The sequence below is a fragment of the Ammospiza caudacuta genome, chromosome 13 (genome assembly GCF_027887145.1).
Source record: "Ammospiza caudacuta isolate bAmmCau1 chromosome 13, bAmmCau1.pri, whole genome shotgun sequence".
Taxonomy (NCBI): Eukaryota; Metazoa; Chordata; class Aves; order Passeriformes; family Passerellidae; genus Ammospiza; species Ammospiza caudacuta.
Genome location: NC_080605.1, coordinates 21,615,759 through 21,637,676, shown reverse-complemented (window position 1 = coordinate 21,637,676; position 21,918 = coordinate 21,615,759).

The window sequence follows — 21,918 nt, the reverse complement described above, 5'->3', positions numbered from 1 at the left end:
CAACTCACTTTGGAAGGGGTTATCTTGGAGGAACAGCTCAACTGGCTGCAGCTAATTATAACTTAATTAGGCTTAAGAGAAGTTTTTCCTTCAGAAGAATTAAAAACCTCGGCTGGTTTTCAGCAGAACTGTGGATTTTGCCAGGTGAGCTAAGCTCATCCCTCACTCAGTCAATCAAAAACTCTGCTTGTGATTCCAATCCCACCTCACCACCGCCTTTGCTCCCTGCAATGCCTCTGGGAAGGAATTATCCCAAATGTCACCATTGCTCTACTTGATATCATCAGCTCAATCTCGCAGCAGGAAGCAAAAACAGCTGGACTCTCAAATAAGATTTTGAATTAAAAAAATTTCATTATTTGAATTAAAATCAGTCTCTTCACATTTTTCTACTCTGCATTTCATTGTTAAATTCAGATCTGAAATTACAGTTTCCTTTGCTAGTTTTATACCCTTCTTCCTACCCTAAATTTCGGATAAGCTATTCAGAAAGGAGAATGAGTTTTTACAGAAGGCACACAGAATAAAGGATACATGGTTTAGCACCAAATAATTCCCATCTGGAAGTCTAAAGCCACGGCTTCAGGAATTTTCACCTTTTATTTAACCTGCTTATGCCAATCACCGTTCCAAAGTACTTGGACATGGTATTTCCTAAAGCACTGAAAACTGATCATAAGGAAGGATTTAGGGGGGAAACAACCCAAACCACAAAAGAAACATAATAAATGTCTAAAAAGACAACTGGACAATGAAGAAAGGTGACAACTTCAGCTGAAAGGAATCTCGGTTTATTAGTGGTATAAAGTCAGCAATTAAAATAGAAAACCCAGATGACAAATGGAAACAAGGGCAATAGGTAATGAGTAAAATGAACCAGAAGCTGTGGGCAGCAGCACGTGAGTGGTGGAGGCTGAAGAGAGCAGGGAAATGGTTACAAAGTTGGGATACTCAGCTTTTAATTCTAGAAAAACACACAGAAGTCATAGTTCTGATATAAAACCACAATGAGATGATGATGGCAAAACGGAAAATATGAAGTAGAAAATGTAGAAATCTTCACAGTTCTTACTTCACAGAATGGATTTTGAGAAAGTTATCAAAGAACCATGAAGCACTTAAGAGGTTCATAGTGCTGAGCTCTGGTGAAATTAAATAAGGCTTTAGCAACTGGAAGGAGAATATTGGTCAGTTCTGGGCAGAGCAGATGTTCTCCAACACCCACAGCTGGCTGAGGGTCAGGAGGCTCTGGAGGGTCCACCTGGGAGCAGTGACTGGTGGGCAAAGAACTGATCCCTCCATGAAGAGCACAGACCAGCATCTGCAGGACTGTTCCAGGCACAGCCTGTGGCAAGAGTTTAAGAATCCTAATAATAATAATAATAATAACATTATTGATGGTTAAGATTACATAGAAATCACAGAATCAGAGAACCACAGAAGGGCTTGGAAGGGACCTTTTAGAGCTCTTCTCATTCCACCCCCTGCCCTGGACTTGGACACTTCCAGGGATCCAGGGACAGCCCCAGCTGCTCTGGGCAATCTGTGCCAGGGCCTGCCCACCCTCACAGAGAAGGATTTCTTCCCAACCCTGCCCTCTGGCAGTGGGAAGCCATTCCCTTTGTCCTGTTCCACCAGGTCCTTGCCCCTCTATGTCTTGTACTTAACTGCAGGAAAAACAAAGATCTGGTGATGAAGTTAGAAGACAACTCAAAGGAGAATCAGAGGATACACTTCTCACCACAACTGTAATTAATTTCTGCAAAATGTTTGGGTAGGAGGGCCTGATTCTCCATGGGACAATTCTAACCCTAAATTCAGTGCCATTCTTGAGCAGAAGCCTAGTAAATGTCTAGCTTTGGACTAGAAAAATCAGTAATTAAGAAAAACTCAATTTCTAGAGAGGTTGTGCAGCCCAAGACTTATGCGGCTTTACATTCTAAGGTGGAAAGAAAAGGAAAAGGGAAAAAAACCCAACCCAAAACCACAACAACAACAAAAATGCCCTCAGAGTACCCTTATCAAGTCAAACCCAACCATTCTAGTGTCAGCACTCTCTTGCACTCGGGGTACTTCTCTGCCCTTTTTCTTGGCAGTAAAGTGGAGCTGGCCACAAGCGCAGGGTCTGGAGCATTTCTGCTCTTTCATCTGAAGGATGAAATGAGACTTTTAGCGTGTTTGTTTTGAAGCACAATTTACAGCAAGGATTTGGGCTGAAACCACATCCCTGTGCGGGAGAGGGATGAAAGGCCCAGCAGGGAATAAAGCAATAAAAATATCATTACAATACCCCAAAGTCCAACATGGGCAGTGTAGGGCAGGGCAGCACAAGGCATGTGTCCCTCAGCAGGGGCACACAGGGCTCACGGGGCATGGCTCATGTTCTGCCTTCTCCAAAGCACCAGCTCAGCCTGGCTGCTGTCCTTGCCCCTGTCCCCAGTGGTGCCCTGTGCCATCTCCAGCAATCCCAAGTGCACACAGGTCACATGGGACAGGACGGCCCCTTGCCCAGTGACCCCCTGCCACCAGGCACCTTTTCCATCTCTGCCCCTTGGAAGAGAGTGCAGGGAGTGAGAGCGCACAGATTTGAATTAATTTTCATCCTTATCAGCTCTGAAAGATGCAGAAAAAAGAGAATTTCTGGGGAGCTTTGTGCTTGCAGCCACCATGCGGGTTGGGTGAGGACACGCTGGAAAACGTCTGCTGGAATATCTCTTTTTAAATTAGGAAAAAAGGTGGGGGGCTTGGAAAGCAGGTTTTAGTGTCCCAATGAAAGCACGACAGCAACAATTTATAATTTTCTGCTGTCCAGTTCCCTCCATATTTCTCCCTGGCTGCGCATCGCTCCTCTCCTCTCCCCCCACATCCATCCTCCATTTCCCGCTGACTCCTCGGCACACGCTCCAGCCTCCTGTGAAATGGTGGCGTGCAGAGGCAAAGCAGGAAGAGAGGGAATAAGAAAGGGGCTACGGTGGGGAGGGCAGTGGAAAGAGATTGAGAGAGACAGAGAGAATGTCAAAGCTCAAATCTGGCATTTGCCTATTTAAATTCAATCACGCAGCCCTCGCCGAGCTGGAAATGGATGGCCTGCGTTATGAATTTCTGATCAGACGGCTGATAGGTTATGAGCGGGGACGTAATCCCATTGAGGAAGGCTTTTTCCCAAGCAAGGGCAAGCAATAACTGCCCTTCCGAGATGGCTCTTTGCTTTGCCCTTTTAAATTTTTTTTTCCTTTCCTTAAAAAAAAAAGTCCAAATAAGCATTTTTATGATGATAAATGTGTAATAATGATTCACTGTGCCTGCGTCTGAATGGGAGATGCCTTGGTGAAGCAGACATGCGCTCAAAATAAACTGCCATATTTTTTCTTTTTTAAACCTAATCAGAATTCTGGCCTTTGCTCAGCTCATTTTGTACCAACAGTAGTGATCTAAAAAGAAAGTGAAAGGAATGAACACGTGCATTGAGACTGGTATTTTTAATACCCTGCAGGATTTTTAATGTTTTATAGTTTGCCTTCTTTAACACGATGTGTTTACATAAAAGGATACAAAAAAATTTTTCTTCAACTGGCACACAGTGCCAGAACTGCTGGCACACAGTGAGGGAAGCCAGAAATCAGCTCAGAAGATGTTTTCTTACATCTACCCACGTGATGTGGTCATGTTGTACTGAACTAATTGAAATAGCTGAGGACACTGGCAGATTTGCAGTAGCCAAATTCACCAGGCAGAGAGAGAGCAGCAACCAAGGTGGTGTGTGCCCGCCCCAGGGCCTCCACCATCTCACACACAACTTTCGTACTATCAAAAGCAGAAAACAGGGAGTTTCCTACTTAAAATTCAAGATCTATGGGCTGAAACAACACCCATCCCAATGTGCAGGGACTGGAACCAGTCCTGGGGAGAAGGACATAGGGTCAAAACTGCACTGACAGGGCTGGAGCTTCTGAAAACAATCCACAGAGAAAAAATACCTTCTGCGGGCACAGGGGAGGAGGAGAAACATTTCAGGGTTAGTGCTAAGCAGGAACTTGCTCTTGGAGTTGCATCTCTAAACATGTTTCAAAGTGCAAGGAATGTGGGATCACAGAATCCCAGAATGTTTTGGGTTGGGGGGACCTTAGAGCTCATCCATTCCAACCCCACCATGGGCAGGGACACCTTCCCCTATCCCAGGTTGCTCCAAGCCCCCTCCAGCCTGGCCTTGGGCACTGCCAGGGATCCAGGGGCAGCCACAGCAGCTCCAGGCAGAAAGAGTCCCCTGGGACCTGGGATTTAGCAGCCACCTCCCATCAGTCAGGAGCCAAGTTTAGGCTCACAAATGCAGCTCGTTCAGAAGATCACAGCTACCAAAGTACAGACTTTGCATGGTTTTCCTCATTTTGCTCAAATCATCATCTAAAAAAGCAGAGTGTTGTGGGGAGTGTCCCAGGCGTGCTGGGCCAAAGCACCACATCCTGCCATAGTGCAGCCCCTCAGGTGACCAACATCCCACCCGTGCCACCAGCACAGCCAGCATGGGCCCATGGGGGAGAGGCTGGGACAGCTTCTGACACAATAGCCTAATTTTGTCTTTTAGGACATTACATTGGGATGAATTTGCCTGTACTTAATTGCCAAAGCTCTATGCACAAAGTGAAAATTGTTAAGCAGATACATTAAAGTGATTTTTTTTTTACTCTTCTGATGACATCATAACTGCAGAATTTCTGAATTTACACATACCAGAAAGGAGGGTCCCAGGAAACCCTGGCACTGTAAGGGGCTGTTTTTCCTGAGGGACATAAAAAGCTGATGATCCAAGTGGTTTCCAGCTTTCACATACCTCAAGTGGTTAATTTTGCTCAGTATCCACCACAAATGGGCCAGAAACCTGCAGCTGATAATTATGAAACACAATGGCCACAAGGGAGTTTCCTCTCCAGCACCATTGGTTAGGGATCATCATATGTCCTGGAGCTGTCAAATTTTGATTATTTAATTGAAATTACATATATTAGCATGGTGTTCTCATTAGCCATAAAATAAAACATCTAATATTTTCCATCTTGTTGCATCAACATCTGGTGGTGATGAACTCTGAGAGCTGGAAGCCCAGAATGTGAAAACATCAGTTTTTAAATTTGTCACCTTTTAGTGTCACTGGCTTCTTGCATAAGAAAAAGAAAAAGGAAAGGGAAGGAGTGGGAAGGAAGAATTGCATAATATTAGCCTTCTTTATTTCCTTTTATATCATAAGCAGAACAAAAAATTTGCTCTAACTGAGGTGGAATTGTCAGTTATCCAGCATATCACAGAATTTATTTGCAATTACAGTTTCTAACTATCTTCCATTACCAGATCTTAAACCCAAGTGTTGATATTCTTCTTCAGTTCACAGGACTGATCAGTTCCCAGCAACCAAGTGAAACTCCAGAAAGATTGTTTTTTTATTATCTGTGTTCTAATCAAATACAGGAATTCCTAAGCTGGTGATTACAGCAGTGCCACTCGTATTTGCAATCTCTGCTTTACATGTTTATTTAGTAAATCAAAAATAGATCACAGATGAAGAAGCAGCCTAAAATAATAAAGCATCTTCATGCAAAAAGCTTTGAGTGGTTTCTCTAACTTATCATTAAATTTAAACTCATTTTTCCCAGTTTCCACTTCTGCAGTTAATAACTTTCATACAGCCATCCTATAATTACATTAACAAAAAAGTAAATTTCCCCCATTTCTCACTACATTACCGGTATTACAGCGTTAATGGCAAATTAACCAGTAAACCTGCAAATTAAGTCAACTCATCTTCCTCTGATAGGGCAGGAATCTGTAATTTAGGCAGGCTGGAAGTTTTCAGTGGGTTTTTAACTATTGTCGAGCTTCTGCTTTTCCCAGCTTACCAGTAAAAGGCACCCAGGGGCCACTGCTTTGTTCTAATCACCACTCAGCCCTGTTCAGCTGTCTCCTGAAGCAAGGCCAGCACGGAGGCGTGGAGAGAGAGTGACCCGCGGCATTCCGCCCTGGCACACGCCAGGGGAGGTGGGGACACACGCGGTGCCAGCAGTGCCCAGAGGCAGGGCACCCCAGGGCTGTCCCACAGAGACCTGCTGAGTGCTGCCCTGCACTGTCCCTGCGCAGGCAGGGCACACCCTGGAGTGCCAGTCAGGTCCCTGCTGGGCTCTCCGTGGGGCAGCAGTGGGAGCACCTCCTCCCCAGCACGTGCAGCCCTGAGCAGCAATGACACAGCCCTCAGTGCAGCACAGCTTGTGGAACACCTACTGCAAGGAATCCTGGAATGAGCTGGGTTGGAAGGGACCTTAAAGCTCTTCTCGTTCCATCTCCACCATGGGCAGGGACACCTTCCTTTGTCCCAGGGTGCTCCAAGCCCCCTCCAACATGGCCTTGGACACGTCCAGGGATGGGGCAGCCACAGCTGCTCTGGACACACCAGAGCCTGACAGGGAAGGATCCCTTCCCAATATCCCACCTATCCCTTCCCTCTGATAGTGGAAGCCATTTCCCCTTGTCCTGGCATTCCAGGCCCTTGGTACATGTCTTGTATTTCAGCTCCAACTATGGTGTGTTGGGATCCTCGGCCAACCTTCCGTGCTCCTGAGCCAAGAAGGAGAGGGACAACACAAACTTGGCATAAAATGAACAGAATTTCAATAACAGCAAAGATATATCTTTGGAATATTAGATTTATGCAGTGGAAAGGAACCATCAAAACTGTTCCATTTCAGAAATATAAAGGCTTCCTGAGCTAGTGAAGCACAACAGAAACACTCAGTGATAAAGGACATCACAGCTCTTTATAAACTGAACCAGTGGTTTCCCAAATTTAATATGCATGAACACTGCATGTGAGTCCTCTTAAATCCAAGTACCAAACCCTGCCTGTTTAATAAATCTCACCAGTCCTCCACTATTAGACAGGGGATTAAAACTAATCTATCAATCCCAAAACCAAGCACAGAGTGGATTAAAATGCAAAACACATGAGAGTATGAAGATGCTTAATGCTAAATAACAAACATTTCAATCACAGAAATCATTTTTATCTTCTTGTTTATGCTAAGTAGCTACTATTAGGCTTAATATCTGTATTAGCACAAGTGGGGGAAGAAACAGTTTTAAGGAGACCTAAATACTTGAATGCTACTGGATTGCTGTGAACAGAAGCTCTCGTGGTAGAAGTGAGCACACCCCAGCATTTGAAATGATGTTTACTCTCTCAGGCCAGCTCAGTGGTGCTTGACCTTTTTCCTATGTTTTTAACCCAAAGCAGAACACCCAGAGGGTCCTGACAAAGCCAGAACTTAAACCTGTTATTTGCATTAGACATCTGAATATCCCTTTACCCCCATTCCACTGTTGCCACAACACCAGCCTCACACCCAGATGCTCAGGGCTCGTTGTCACCCCTCTGTGCTTTGGGTGTGGGTTTTGGGGGCTTTTTTAGGAGTATGTGAAAAAAGCTCATCCTACCATAAGAAAAATTTAATAAAAGATGGAGCTGTGTGTGCCTGTATCACACAGGGAATGACCAAATGTGAGTCACACAACCGCTCCCAGTTCACCCAATAATTCACTTTGTCATTGTATCTCCGAATCCCTGCAACAGGATGATCCCCCTTTCTGGCAGGAAGTTATCCATCTACATCTGTACTTGTCTATCTGCCTGGAAGAGATAAGGATTTGGGAACACTGCACCCAGCTGTGGCAGGAGAAAGCACTCAGTGTTTCCTTCATGATTTTAACTGCTGGGAAATGCACAATGTTTGCTTGGATTCACATGAGAGCATCCCAAAACTGCAGAGCTGGACCCTCTTCCTTGGTATCCAAGCAAAAACGATGCACTGAATCAGAGGAATCGTAAGATTTGACATGAAATAATGTCCACCAGAGATCTGTGTGAGGCCACCATCACCCACATCTCGCTCACCAGCACATGGGGTTGGGGGGAATGTCACACACCGGACATGAAGCTGCTGCATTAACCCCTGCATTGTCCCAGCAGAATGGTTAATGAGGACGGGGGGCTGTCTGGCCCAGCACAGATGTGCAATGGCACAGCACAGAGCACCAATGCCTCGCTTCACAAAGGAAGGCATGTCCAGGCAGCACTTCTCCATGTCCCTCTGCCCTAGGGAGGCTCAGGAGCTGAGTGTAGAGGCACGGCAATGTGCCAGGTCCTCTCTGTCCCCTGCGGACACCACAAGCCTTTCCTCTGCCTCTCTTCCCATTCGTGGTCAGTATCATCGCTCCCCAAAGGCCCAGAGTGGTTCAATTCTGGTCTTTCCTGGCATTTCCACTTTCCCTACTTAATCTAACACTCAGCACCCAAAATGCCAAGGAGGAGGTGAAAAGTCAGGATCATCGCACTTTAACAGCTCACAGGTGTTAGCAAAAGCTGTGTGTGCAAAATAAATAAATTACTTTATTGTCAGTAATTGTGTAAGCCCTCATTAAAATGCCATTTAGAAAAAGGAAATGCCTTGGACAAAGACAAAATACCTGGGGAAAAAATTAGTCTGTTGCAGGGTGGGACTCAAAGAAACATGTGGGCAGGACAGGAAGGAAAATGGTACAGAAACTATCTGAACTCAGGGAGCAGCTTTGTAGCAATGGGAAGCATCTAAAGACCCATCCAGCTTCTCCCAGTCTGGAGGAAAAGCACATGTGTCTGGGGAACAGTCATGTTCCCCTCTCAGGCTCCAACTTCCACCTTTCTGTTCCTGCATGTGGCGGGGGGCTCAGCTGCCCCACCGGTGTGGTTTGGGTACCGCTGTCAGGAAAGCACATCACCCCTCAGAAATCACCCACAGCCTTCCCAGGACCCGGATCAGCCCTCCCTGCACTGGGCTCCCTCTCCCAGCCAGGGCTGCCCTGGAACAAAGAGGGGCAGCCGGGCCCCCGCACCACTGTTCGGCGGATCAGAGCCCTGCAAGTGTGGAGGGGTTTATAAGATTAATTCTTATCTCTCTGGGCAGTGGGTCAAGTCAGAACCGTCATTCAACGAACTCTGCGGATAATCTCCCTTTATTACTTTCAATCAAACTAAGTGTCTGCAATCTGCAGCATGGTTACTAATTTAGTGAAAGAAATTACCTGTAGAGCTCGATTATATAAGAGATGAAATATAAAATAGTCCGGGTAAGCAGCCATTCAGTTTGTACATCCCTCAGTGCAGAGCAAAGCTGCTCCGGCCTGGCTGCATCCACACGGGCTCCTGCTCCACGGGGGAAAACACCCAGAAAGGAGTGGACAGTGCGTTTGTCCCCTGCCTAATTAAACTAAGAGAAGAGGAAACTTAGGGCTTACGGCTACACTTGGCATCAAATCTAAAAATTTGCTGCTTGCGAATATTTAACAAATGCGTTTTGTGAGAAATCAGATTTCCAGCGTATTCCAGTTAATGGAATTCTGCTGCAGCCTCTGGACAAAACAATGTAAAGCTGCCTGGCTTGTGGAAATCATTCTCCTCCAGTGATGGATAATATAGCATGAGGTTTGCCTTGGTTTGATTAATTTCAGAATATTGCAGAGAAGCTGCATAATCCCTAAGATAGCAGAGAGAAGGAGCAAGACACGATGGAGCAGGATAAAAGCGCGCAGTAACAAGCACAGGCAGTTTCATACATATATTATATAGATATTAGAGCAAGGCTCATGAACTCAGGGGTCTGGGCAAGTGGTGACCACAATAAGGGGCAACACTAAAAGCAAAATCCACTAAACATTTCTCTGGCTATGACCAGAGACAGAACACAAACAAGAAAATTCCCATTTCCTTTTTCCATTCACAACAGCCATTATTTATACAAGCCCTGAATATGAAAAAGGCTCTAACAAATTTACTGTGGGGTTTGGATGGATGAGGATGACGAATGATGGATGAGGGAGGTAGAGGATTCCCTTATTAAAGCATCAAATCTTTCCCTAAATATCAAACAGACATCTCAGCCTCAATCACTCAGCTCAAACCAAAAATTATGCAAACCAAAGAAGCAAAATATTGCTTCTTGATAAAAACTGAGAATTTGTCTTCCATGTTACAAAATTTTCACTACGTAACTTTGCAATTTTTATGCTGGGTTTTTGAAAGATTAATTAAAAAAAAAAGACAAATGTGACAACACAAAACCCCAAAACATCAATGAATTTCAGTACAAATCAGGCAATTGGCATGATTACAAAATTGCCCTGTTTGGCAATCCAGGGAAACAGCTCCAACACCCAGTCCCCAGCAGCCTTTCCCAGTGTCACCAGCAGAGCCACCACGACAGGAGCGTCTGGTGGGAACCTGCTGGGATCCTGCTGGGCACTGGGCAGGCAGAGCCACAGGCAGGGCCTGAGCCTGCAGCCCCATCCCATCCACACATAGTGGAAATTTATTAACTTCCACCTATCTCCGTGTTGTCTAAAAACCCAGCCCTTCCCTTTCCTTCTCCTTTCCCTTTCCTTTTCCATCTGCGCACATGAAGACACAAAAAAAAGAGCTGCAGTAACAACAAAGGAACACAGTGGTGGAGCCAGGGCTGCCCAAAGTTCTCCAGAGAAATTGGCACTGGCAGCAGACTTCCCCTGTCACCATCACAGATGCCGTGGCCACGTAGCCCTGGGGCAGTGCAAATCGGGAGCAAGATGGAGAAAGAGCATTGCCTCAAATCCTCCCCTCTGCGGTGTCCAGCCCGTGGGTGAGCATGGCTGCTCTGACTGTCCAGCGTGTTGCTGCTGCACACACGGCAGGCGCGGCCATCCCCACTGTTCCAGGAGACAGAATGGAGAAAGGAAAAGCAGCCTGAGTCCTTGAATGAGAAGAAGCTTCCAGCACTGCAGAGCAGCAAACCCAAGGTTCACAAGGGAGGGAGAGAGAGGAAACAGTGCAGGAAGACGACCAGTAATACAGGAATGAAACATGTAGCACATAGAAATGCAATATTTTCAGCTGCAATGTACAGTAGTGACCATCCTACTTCCAAAATCATATTGCACAATTAGAGATGATTCCCAGCAAACTGCCAGGGATGATCAGGGATATGGAAAATCTCTTGTACGGACAGAGTGAAAGATATTTTTTTCCTAATCTTAACTACGCAATAAATAAGAAGAGACATAACAACAGTGATAAGGTAATGAACAACCTACAGGGGGTAGATCAGCAGCTTCTGGGCCATCTCATAACACAAGTACCTGGGCATCCTCCATGAAATTAAAAGGCGGTGCATTTGAAACCAGTCAGGGGAATTTCTTTTCACAAATGCAAGTCAAACCTGGGGACTCCCTGACACTGAACATGCCAAGCAGAGGAGCACAGACAGATGCAAAAATGGAGTGGACAGTTCTGGTAATGCTAAAATAATATTTTAAAAATCCAGAATTGTAGTTGTCAATGATAACAATTTTAAAAACCCAGCTACCTCATACAATTCACTTTCTAATTATAGGGAATCAAGATGAAAAACACCTCCTTCATCTCTGCAGTCCCACAGCTCCCCAGGAAGTCTCACAATGCACCCACCAAGCTGGTTGTAGATGTTATTCTTTAAAATGCTCCAGTGTTTCCCTCTTCACTACAGAGTAAATGCATTGGATGAAAACCCAGACAGCTCAGGTCCTAGGCTCAGCATCCCAGGAAATGGAATCCACATGAGAAAACATCCCCTTAACTGCCTTTTGATTAAAGCTTGTCACAAAGTGCATTCTCCCATTTTCATGTGGGAAATAAACCCACCCCAGTCCATTTCCACAAAGAATTGTTTGACTCAGTTTAATCAAAAAGAGAAACTTTTTTTAAAAATCTGCTTTCAAAAATTAGTTGTTTTTCATGTTAAAGGTCCAAGATTTTCAATCAAGACAGATATTTAGGTGAAAAATTCCATTTCCTTACTACATCATTTTTAGCTGTGAAAAAAGGGCGAGTGTAGCTTTTTTCAAACATCTCTTGTTCCTCAGCATAACCAGAGAATCCCAGAACAGTCTGGATTGCAAGAGACCTGAAAGCTCATCCTGTTCCACCCCCTGCCATGGGCAGGGACCCCTTCCACTATCCCAGGCCCTATTCAAGCCCTGTCCAGCCTGGCCTGAGACACTTCCAGGGATGAGGCAGCCACCCTTCTTGGGACAATTAATTAGCTTTATGTTCTTTGTCTCCAGGGTCCAGCATGGGACAACAGCAACCTCCTGACCCTCACACCACAGTCACTGCTCGGGAACTCACTGTGGGAAGGGGAGCCACAAGCATCCGTAGGGATGGGACACTTGGACAAGTGTCTTTGCACTAGAATTTGGTCAGAGCTTTACTGAGAAATACACAAGAAAAGCCAGGCAAGAGCTAAAACCTACTCTCACCAGTTGCATGATGGTCTGTAGTCCCATTTTTGCATCAGCTGCTAGAATTCCATGCAGTGTGTGTTTTTTCCCAGTGAATGCAATTTTTTAGCCCCAAAAAAGCAATAAATAAATAAATAGTTGGGTAAAGTTGCATTTACATTTAAAGGAGAAGAGGATGAAAGTGAGGCAGCACCAGAGAAGGCAACAGCCACAACCAGATTAGGCTGCAAACACCTTTAACTCTTTCTTTATTACTGCACCTGTTAGATCAATTTTGAATGATTTTTAACCTTGTAATTTTATATTTTAAGTCTCTAATAAGTCACATTTCCCTGCCTTGGGTGAGGCATTTTGATATCGGGTTATTTATTCACTTTAGAGCCTGAGTGGCTGTGTGGCAAGGGAGGTGCTCACTGGGGGCACCGGCACTAACACAGGAGAGCTGGCAGCACCAAACAGGAGCCCAGAGTCTCCTGGCCACTGAATCCTGTTTTCTTTCTGGAAGTGGTAGGGGCTCAGTTGATGCCTCCGAGTCCCTTCCAACCACTGCATGTGATTCCCACTATCTCCTAAAGCTGAGCAGTTTTAGTCCTCATTTAGTCATTCAAACAGGTCAACGTGACCACAGAGCAAAAATGATGGGCTAATGTTGTGTTTAGGGTTTGGAGGAAAAACCTTACAGCCCTGAAAACAGGACACATGTCAGCACAAGCTCTTCAGGACAGCAAACCCTCAGCTGCAGCTCCAGGTTTTATTCTGGATGTGCTCCAAGGACACAGCAAACTGATCCAGCACAAGTATCACAGCTTTTCAACACACAACACATCCAAAAAGGCTCCTAAATGCAGGAAAACAAGTCTGTAATTACATAATTGAGCAGATGCACTGCAAGTTTTCTTTTTTGTTACTCTTTAGATTTTTCAAAGGCAACAGGACAGCGCTGTGCTAAAAAGCAATAAAGCACGGGTAATTTAATACAAAATTACATCCATATTGAAAAGTTTACATGAAGTTGAGAGCAGGCAGAGGTCAGGTTTGCAGCGGGACTGTCTTTAATTGTGGCCATCAGGTTTAGCAATCCAGATCTCTGGATCAAAGACAAATAGAAGGCGTTTCCTCATCACTGACTAGTGAAAGCCGACAGTGAGCACAGCACTGTCTTGCACCAAAAGGTCATAAAAATGATTATCTGAGAGGGAACATGTCTCACTGTTCAACACACACCTTCACAAAGGCACTGTGGATTTTTCTAGCAGATTTTTCAGCAATTAGGAGCTTAAATTAAAAATTTACTATCAGTTTTCAGATGTAAAGGGGTTTTCTTGCCCTCTAAAAATGTTTTATCTTTGTGTAGGTCTTTTTTAATATTTTTCAGTTGCTTTCAATCATCCTCTCAGCCCGGTGAAACAATTCCTCCCTCCTTAGGGAAGAGGTGTGAGCTGAGACACTGTTTCCTTTCTAAGGTGGGGGGAAAAGAAAAGGAAAAAAAATCAAATGAGGAGTAAATTATCAGCAAATCAGATAGAAACAAGCTCCCCAGATCTGCAGATCCATTGTACAAATGAAGCAATTTCATCTCAGCTCGCTCTGGGGGTGGGATTTTAAGTGGCCAAGGGGGACTGGAGCGGGATGCTGGCAGCCAAAGCATCACAACATTTGCATGCACAGACCACTCAAATCTGTACCAGGAGACTACTTGTGAGAATCCATCTTTTTTCACTTAACAAGATACAAAATATAAAACACATTTGCCTCTTATTAAGCCTCTCTTGTAAGTGGTTCCAGGTCCACCATTTTTAAAGAGGGGGAGAGGGGAGCCTGGATGCTCTCTTGGGAATTTCACAGGAGTGACTGGAGATGAGGTACAGGCTGGAAGCCTTTATTACTCTTTCTTTTTTTTTTTTTCTTTTTTTTTTTTTTTCCCTTGTCTCTAAAAGCAAAGCACAGAAGGAATAACATTTTAAATCATTAGCATTTACTTTAAGTAGCACTTTCTTCAACTCAGCTTCCCTTCCTGGCCCTCACCCTGCTCGCACGGAGGAGCTGCCCCAATGGAATTGCCTTCTGGTTTTGGAAGGCAGAAGGTGCTTTTTTTAAAACTCTGGCCTCCAAACTGAGGCAGCTGTGAAAGAAACCCTAATCTTGTTTTTCTTTAAAGTGTATTGAGAACAGAGTTCTTGTGTTTATTAGCACCCAGACCTGTGAAGCATTATGCCTCTTAGATTTCCTTTCGTGTTCTTGGAGTGGTTTCTGTTTTGGTTTAAAAACAAACCAACACAAAAGCAACAGCAACCTCTGCAAAAAACAAGGATTTTTAGCAGCCTCAACCCAATTCACAGTCCTATGTCACACATACCATAGCATTTTCATCGTTCCTATGCTTGTTAAATATTAGATGTAATATTAAAATATTGAAGAGAAAAAAGAAGGCTGATGGCAACAGCTTGAATTTATAACCCAGACAAAGCAATCGACACGGTGAGTTATGAAAGGAGTTGTGGATCCTGCAGGTTTGATCACATTACAGAACAGAGTTATGAAATATCCCTCATTCAGTGTTCAGAAAGGAAGAAAAAACAAGTGGCTCCTTTACCTAGAAATTAGGTCTTAATGAGAGCTCTTCAGAGGTAAAAATAGTCTAATTTTCACTGCAAAACAGACTGTGTGTTCTCCCTTACCATTTGTCTGCAAGGAAACCTGGGCACAGGTGCTTTGTCTTGAAAACTGAAGATTTCTAAGAAAATGGCCTGTTTTTCAGGAACAGGGCGAGAATTTCCACATATAGGAGGAGGCAGAACTTCTGCGGGAAAACAGCAAAAGGGATGGAAAACAGAGCATCTGTTGGAAGAGGAAAAAGCACTCAAACCATCATTTGTATTGCATTTGGAATCGAAACCCTTTGGGTATCTCCAACATGTATTTCCCAAGTCCAGCAGTTGCCACGTTTCCCCTAAATCTCCCGGATTTGCTACTAAAGCACGTATTGAAGAAGCCCTTGCGTGGTGAAAAGTTCAGTCAGCAGGTTCAGTCCCTGGAGCAGCTGTGCAGGCAGTTGAAGGGTGGGCCCAGCTGGTTTGGGGCAGCCCAGAATGTGAGAGAGTCTCCAGTTGGATGCACAGCTCACAGCAAGGGATGCATTGGCACCACAAGGTCCTTGGGGTGAGGGGCCTGGTGGGGCTCGCAGGTCCCAGCTGAGCCCTTCAGCAGAGTGGTGGCACCCCCAGCCCAGCCCCAGAGATGCAGAGGCAGACAACAAAGGCTGCGAGCAAAGCACAACCTCTGTCACTGTGACAGCAGGAGAGGGCACACAGGTGACTTGTCTCTCACCACTTCAGCACACACATTCATCACCCAACACTTGGCCACCTTGGCTGCCCTGCAGCCAGAGGGGACACCCACTTTTGCACTCCAAGCCTCTCAAACACACTCCCCAGCATCCCCTATCACCACCACCAACCCTCTTCCAACCACTGTCCCTGGGCTGACACTGCAGTAGGACGGGAGGCAAGCCCAGCTCTGACCTTCCCAGCAACAGCCACAGCTCAAAAGGTCCCTGCTGAAAGGTGGTATCCACACCTTCTGCTCAGTGAAGGGACCTCCCAGGCACTCCCAGGGAAGGGCTGGTTTCCTTAATGGTTACACCAGGTCTCAAGATTTAAGAGACATGAAGCCTTTTACTAATCACTAATTGTGGTGGGACATTTCATCTCCTCTGTTTGTAGGTTCTATGGTCTCTGTTCAGCAAAGTCCCCAGTCAGACCATTCCCAAGACTCCTGAGCAGTCACACTCCCAAGGCCAGAGACTTTCACTGCTGGGACCGAAGCCTCTCCACAGTGGTGGCTCCAGTGACCCAATGGGTTCTGCTTGACCTTGATGAAGGTGGTACCTAATGGATAAAGGAACAGACTCCAAACAGCTCGGCTGCCCAACAACTGTCTCCCGTGTGTCATCCTCAGAAGTGCCCAGGACCTCCTCTTGTGATGTCACTGAATCATCAAGGCTGGAAGAGACCAGCCTGAGGGATAAGATGGCCCCTCAAGACCATCCAGCCCTCCATTTTTGGCGTGCTGGTACATCTACGGATGTCCAAGGTTTTCAGACAGGAGGACCCTGACCTGGGTGGAAGATACAGGGCTGAGGATTTAATCTCTTTGTACCTCAGGCACCTAATCCATAAAACAGGTACAATAATGCTTGCTAATCTCAGAAGGCTTTGATTATTTGTTATGATCATCAAGAACTTAGAAGGAAGGCTTTAATGACCTGCAAAGTCTATTAATTATTTTATCATCATTGCTGACAAATTGTATGATTTTCCTCCTTTCCTCCTTCCTCCACTGAGTCCTTTAGCTTGGGAAGGTTCAAGGTGAACCCCTAGGCCACAACACAGCTGAAGTCCTGGGGTATTATTACAACAGATAAGCAGAGCTTTATGGGTAAATTCTTCAGCCCAAGGTTTCTGTCCTTCTGTTTATCTCAGCGTTATGGAGAAACAATGAAAACAACCTGGCAGAACGCAATGCTGTGGTTAAGGATGAGGAGTGAGGAGGCGCTGCACTAAAACAGGTACAGTGAGGAGAGTGCAAAGTCAAGCAGTGGAGATCCAACCACATCCCCAAGTGAATCCTAATGAGGCATTGTCATAAAAACCTATGGCTGTTTATCACTGCTAATACCATGACAACTTCATGTTTAATAATGTAATATATGGAATCATATTCAAACGTGTTTGTCTACACATGAGTTCACTGATATTTTCTTTAATTCATTTGAGCCAAACATCACTGTAACTCACTGTAATAATGCTCATTCTTTATGCTCAAAGTCTTGCTAAAGCACTCATCAGGCAAGTGTGGGTGGTAAGTTTCTCACCCTGTCCAAGATATAGACAGTCTGGGACAAGGAGTTCACCAGCTTTTTTGGGAATTTCTTCCAGTGGCTAACTGGTATTAACACATCTGTGTCATATTCCCTGTTGGAGTTTGGAGATTAGAAGCTGAGCCCACTCCACAAAAAGGGCTGACTTCTCTAATGTGCTTTAGGTGGTTCCTTGCATTCCTATTTTTTGCATTTTTTAGACGCAGAGAATGAGTAAATGTTGCTTGTCAGCAAAGCCAACCCTGGGCAGGACTACTCTGATGCTCTAGAGTAAAGATTTTTTATAGAATCACAGAATCCCAGAATAGTTTAGGAGGAAAGGGACCTTAAAGTCCATTTCATCCCACTCCTGCCATGGACAGGGACGCCTGTCACTATCCAAGGTTGCTCAGAGCCCCAGCCAACCCAGCCTTGGATGCTTACAGGGATGGGGCAGCCCTGGGCACCTCTGCCAGGAACTCACCACCCTCACAAGGAAGGATTTTGCATGATTTTGGCAGTATTTGGTCAGACCTGAAAGATTAAACTGTCTAATATCAGTAAGGAGAGATATTTCATGGCTGGTGTATTAGGAGGAAGAACATCCTGAATTACCTTAATTCACATTTCATTCACATTTCATCTTTTTACCTCACAGGTCCCAACTTCTCAGAGCAATGAACATACAGCCAACTGAAATGGTGCCAGAGCACAAAGGGAGCACACTGGGACTGGGACCAGCAGTCTGCATGCACACAGATAACCGTGTGCATGGATAACCATGGAAGGCTGTGGGCAGGGAGGGGAAGAGTTCCTTTTGTTATGGCCTCAGGACACTGAGCTAGAATCAGTCTAACAGGAAGGTGAAAGTTATTGAGCCACAAGCTTTCTCTCAGATGGTTTTCTCTTCAGAAGTTTACTTTACCTTCCAAATTAAGTTTTTAGGTAATATTCAATGCCTTAAAAAAAAAAAACCATCAGGTTGTAGAAGTGTGTCCACAGTTATTTATTACCTGCCTCGTGGTCTGAACAAATATGATTTTGTTATTCTATGTTGTCAATAGAAAAAGCACATATGGTTTTGGTTGACAAAATTATGATAAAATTCACTGTATCCTAAAAAATTATTGAAAAGTTTGCAGATGGTTTCTGGGCATTCTAGGGAGGGGGAGGATTGAATTTCAACAAAAGATGTGCCAAATTTTTTTCTCTTCTTACTGTTCACCCTGTTTCCACATCCCAGTTTTCTCCTTATTAGATACGAGGGTAAAGCAGGTATCCAGCCCAGAACTCATGTGTTTCTCTTTAGCTTTTGGCATTCCATCACACTTGGTCATGTTCACATGATGTTATACCCCGGTCCCTTCACAGATAAACATGAAATGACATCATAAGTCTCAAGTCCCAAACAGCAAAACCCAATTACAGTAATCTAAAGAATTTTGCACACCAAAAATTTAATGTTTGATGAATATTCCTGATCTGAAGGTTTTCAGTTAATCTGAATCTTGTGATCTGCCTTTTTTTTTTTTTTAACTAAGTTCTGATCTTCTCAGTTCTTTTACTCCCCAAGGGACAAAAAACTGGGGAGAGGGCCAGAACTGCCAACCCAGATTGGCAACTATCTTGTTTGGTTTGAACTGATAACCCCTTTTCCTCAGCGCTGTTCACACAGGCAGGGCAAGCCCTTCAGTGGCTTCGCTACAGCTGCTTGCAGAGCTTTTGCACGTTCTGTAAAACAAAAGACCCGTGTGAGCTCCACTTTGTGCACTCCATCTCCAAAGTATCTGTAAAAAGAGACTTCACCCATCATTGCAGAAACACATCTTCCTTCTACTTCATCTCTCTGGTAAAAATACTAACTTAACTTTCTGCTTTTCCCTAGAGGCTGCAGCGACAGAAGTGCTGTGCTAGCTGGGTGGGCTGGCAGTGGGACAGACCCCTAGGGTGCTGAAGGGAGGAGGGCCTGGCAAGCACAGGCTGGAGGTCTTGAATTAGCCCCCACGCACTGGGACCAACCTGCTCTGCGAAAACAACTGGTGGGGAGCGCCTCTCACCTTCTCATGCTTTCCAGTAATTTGGGAACAGACTTCAACCTGTCATGGCAATTTTTCTCTCCATGATGCTCATGGTAGTTGATGATCTGCTACATCAACACCTCTAACAGCTGTTACCATGGTGTGCACACTCCACATGGTGATCAGTAGGGACTGGAAGAACACAACCTGGGCAGGAGAGTCCGCTTTCCCCAGCAGAGGGTGAAGGGATGGTGTCCTCACTGTATCTGAACAAGAGGCAAGTTCCAAACTCCATCCCTGCTCTTTCTTTTGAGCCACATTAGTGATGGATAACCCAGAACACTCGGAATTTATTCAACTTGCCAGAATATTTCCACCTCTGCCAAACCTGTCAGTGGCCTTCAGCGGCTGTCATCCCGCCTGCTCGGGATGTCCGGGGAGTAGCAGGCCAGCCTGGAGCAGATGGATAATTATTGAAGGGAGAACATCTGGAAAGTGTCACCGGAGTGTTAGTAGCTCTCCCTGTCTATGAGCTATGCCCAAACATGTCGATAAGTTTCCCAACATGGAATTCATTTTTTCTAACAGGATACATGTGGAAGTTCACGTTTCAGCAGTGGCCAGAAGTGGCTTTCTTCCTCTTCAAAAAGATTTGTGACCTCTTCTTCAGGCTACTGTAATGTCATTTATTCAGGTCTCCTCTCAGAGAGCACTCAGGGGGCCCAGCGGAACAGAAGGCAGGAGCACAGGCTCCCAGCTCCGAGTTACAGGGAGCTGTGCTCCCTGACTGCACCCCTGCCCCCGGGCCACGAACACACTGACACCGCACAGGGGGTGCTCCATGCCAGGGGCCGCGTGTCCGGAGCCACCAGGATATGCAGGGCAGGCCAAGCTGGGTAAGGACAGCAAGACTCCAGTGCAGAGCCAGTGTGGGACTGCAGGACACAACAGAGGGATGTTTCCCATCCCACACCTGCACCCAGCAGCTGCAGCCAGCTTTGGGCACTCTCTGTGCTCTATAAACATCTGCGACATGAGGGAAAACAGGACATGGTACAGCATCAACCACAGAGACACAGGTGTACAACAGTGCCTGTGCCTCCTTCCTAGAGCTGCTTTGATGCTGGAGGGGATCCCTGGGACATGGAAGGTTCTAGCCCAGCACCCAGAAATGTCCACGCCCACTCAACTGTACCTGTTCAGTCCAAGGTCCCTGTCCTACAGCGCTGACACACCTTCTCCATGGGCAATAACTGCATTGTGCACAGGAAAGATTTTGCAAAGCCTTGAGCAGTGACCAAAGAGGGAGATGCTCCCCATGCCCACACCTGCTTCCAGCTGAGAACCAAATCTTATCTAAAACTATTTTCTCATTCATGATGTCTCCAAGCACGTATTAAAATAATCAGTTTAATGATCACAATGACCCCAGACAAACACAGCAGCTGGAAGATCCATAGCAACAACTCATACAACATCCTTGCAGAACACAGCACATCACGTGGCTCTCCCAACACCACACCTCTGAAAGTACTTTCTCAAAGCAACCATGGGAACAGCTTGGACAGAGAGCAGCACACTTTTATGCCTTGTCTGAGCTGCCATTCTCTGCCCAAGGCCCTAAGAGGCAGGCTCAGCACTCTTCATCACTGCAAGTCCTTGGTGTGATGCTTAAACCTCTAACCCACCAGTTCAGAGGGAAGAATTTTACCCAATAAACCTTCCTGACATGCAGTAAAATAACACATTTATTTACTTGCTTGAACCCACCAATATGCTGTTCATTTCAGTGATTGATAGAATTGGGTTATAATAAGCATACTTTATTATTGAAAAATTTAATTTAGGGTTTAAACATAAAACAAATGGTATTTTCAAATCTATTTTAATGGAGACTATCAAAACCATTCCATTGCCATAAGGGAAAAATTCTGTCTCCATATCTGTTATGTGTATATGCATAAAATCTTCAGCCTACAAGTCAAAGTTGCCTGTCCTTCTATCAATCCATCATTTTGAAAATAGAATACAGAAAGCCTTATTTTTTCACTTAATTTTCATTAGATTCTTGAGGGAATTAAAATAACACAATAATGGGCAAATGCTGCCACCACAAATCCAAATGACAGCAATGAATCTACTTACGGACAGAATTTGGCCAAAACTCCAGCTTAGAGCGCCAAGTACAGAGCAGCCACCCATAAAAGTACCCTTAGAGCTCAACTGTGTCAGGTAGGTAAATAATCTACTTCAAATCCAGACAGGAATACACATTCCTTCAATTCCAGGCTGGTGTTGCCTGGTGCTCACAGCGACGGACTCACCACATCCATCCTCATCCAGGCTTTCCCTGCCCAGGTGTCAGCTGGGCAATCCTCACAAGTACCCTGTCAAAGGACCCAGTCCAGAAACCTGCCAGGACACCTCTGGCCCTTCAGCAGGACTGGAGAGGCACCAGGTGTGTGGGGTGACTCTCCCTTTCTTTGTGCATCTTGTGCCATTCACCTCTCCCCACAGATACACTTGGAAAGATATTTGACAATGTATTGAGAGAAGACCTTCATAAAGCTTTTCCCTGGCACTTTCCAGAGACCTCTCCATAGCCAGTGAAGACCTCAACATGTCCCATCTTTAAAAGAAAAAATTGCAAAATATATTGTCACAGCAGCAGCAAATCCTGAGCCCCTTCCCTTCTCCTTCCCCTCTCCATCTTTCCCC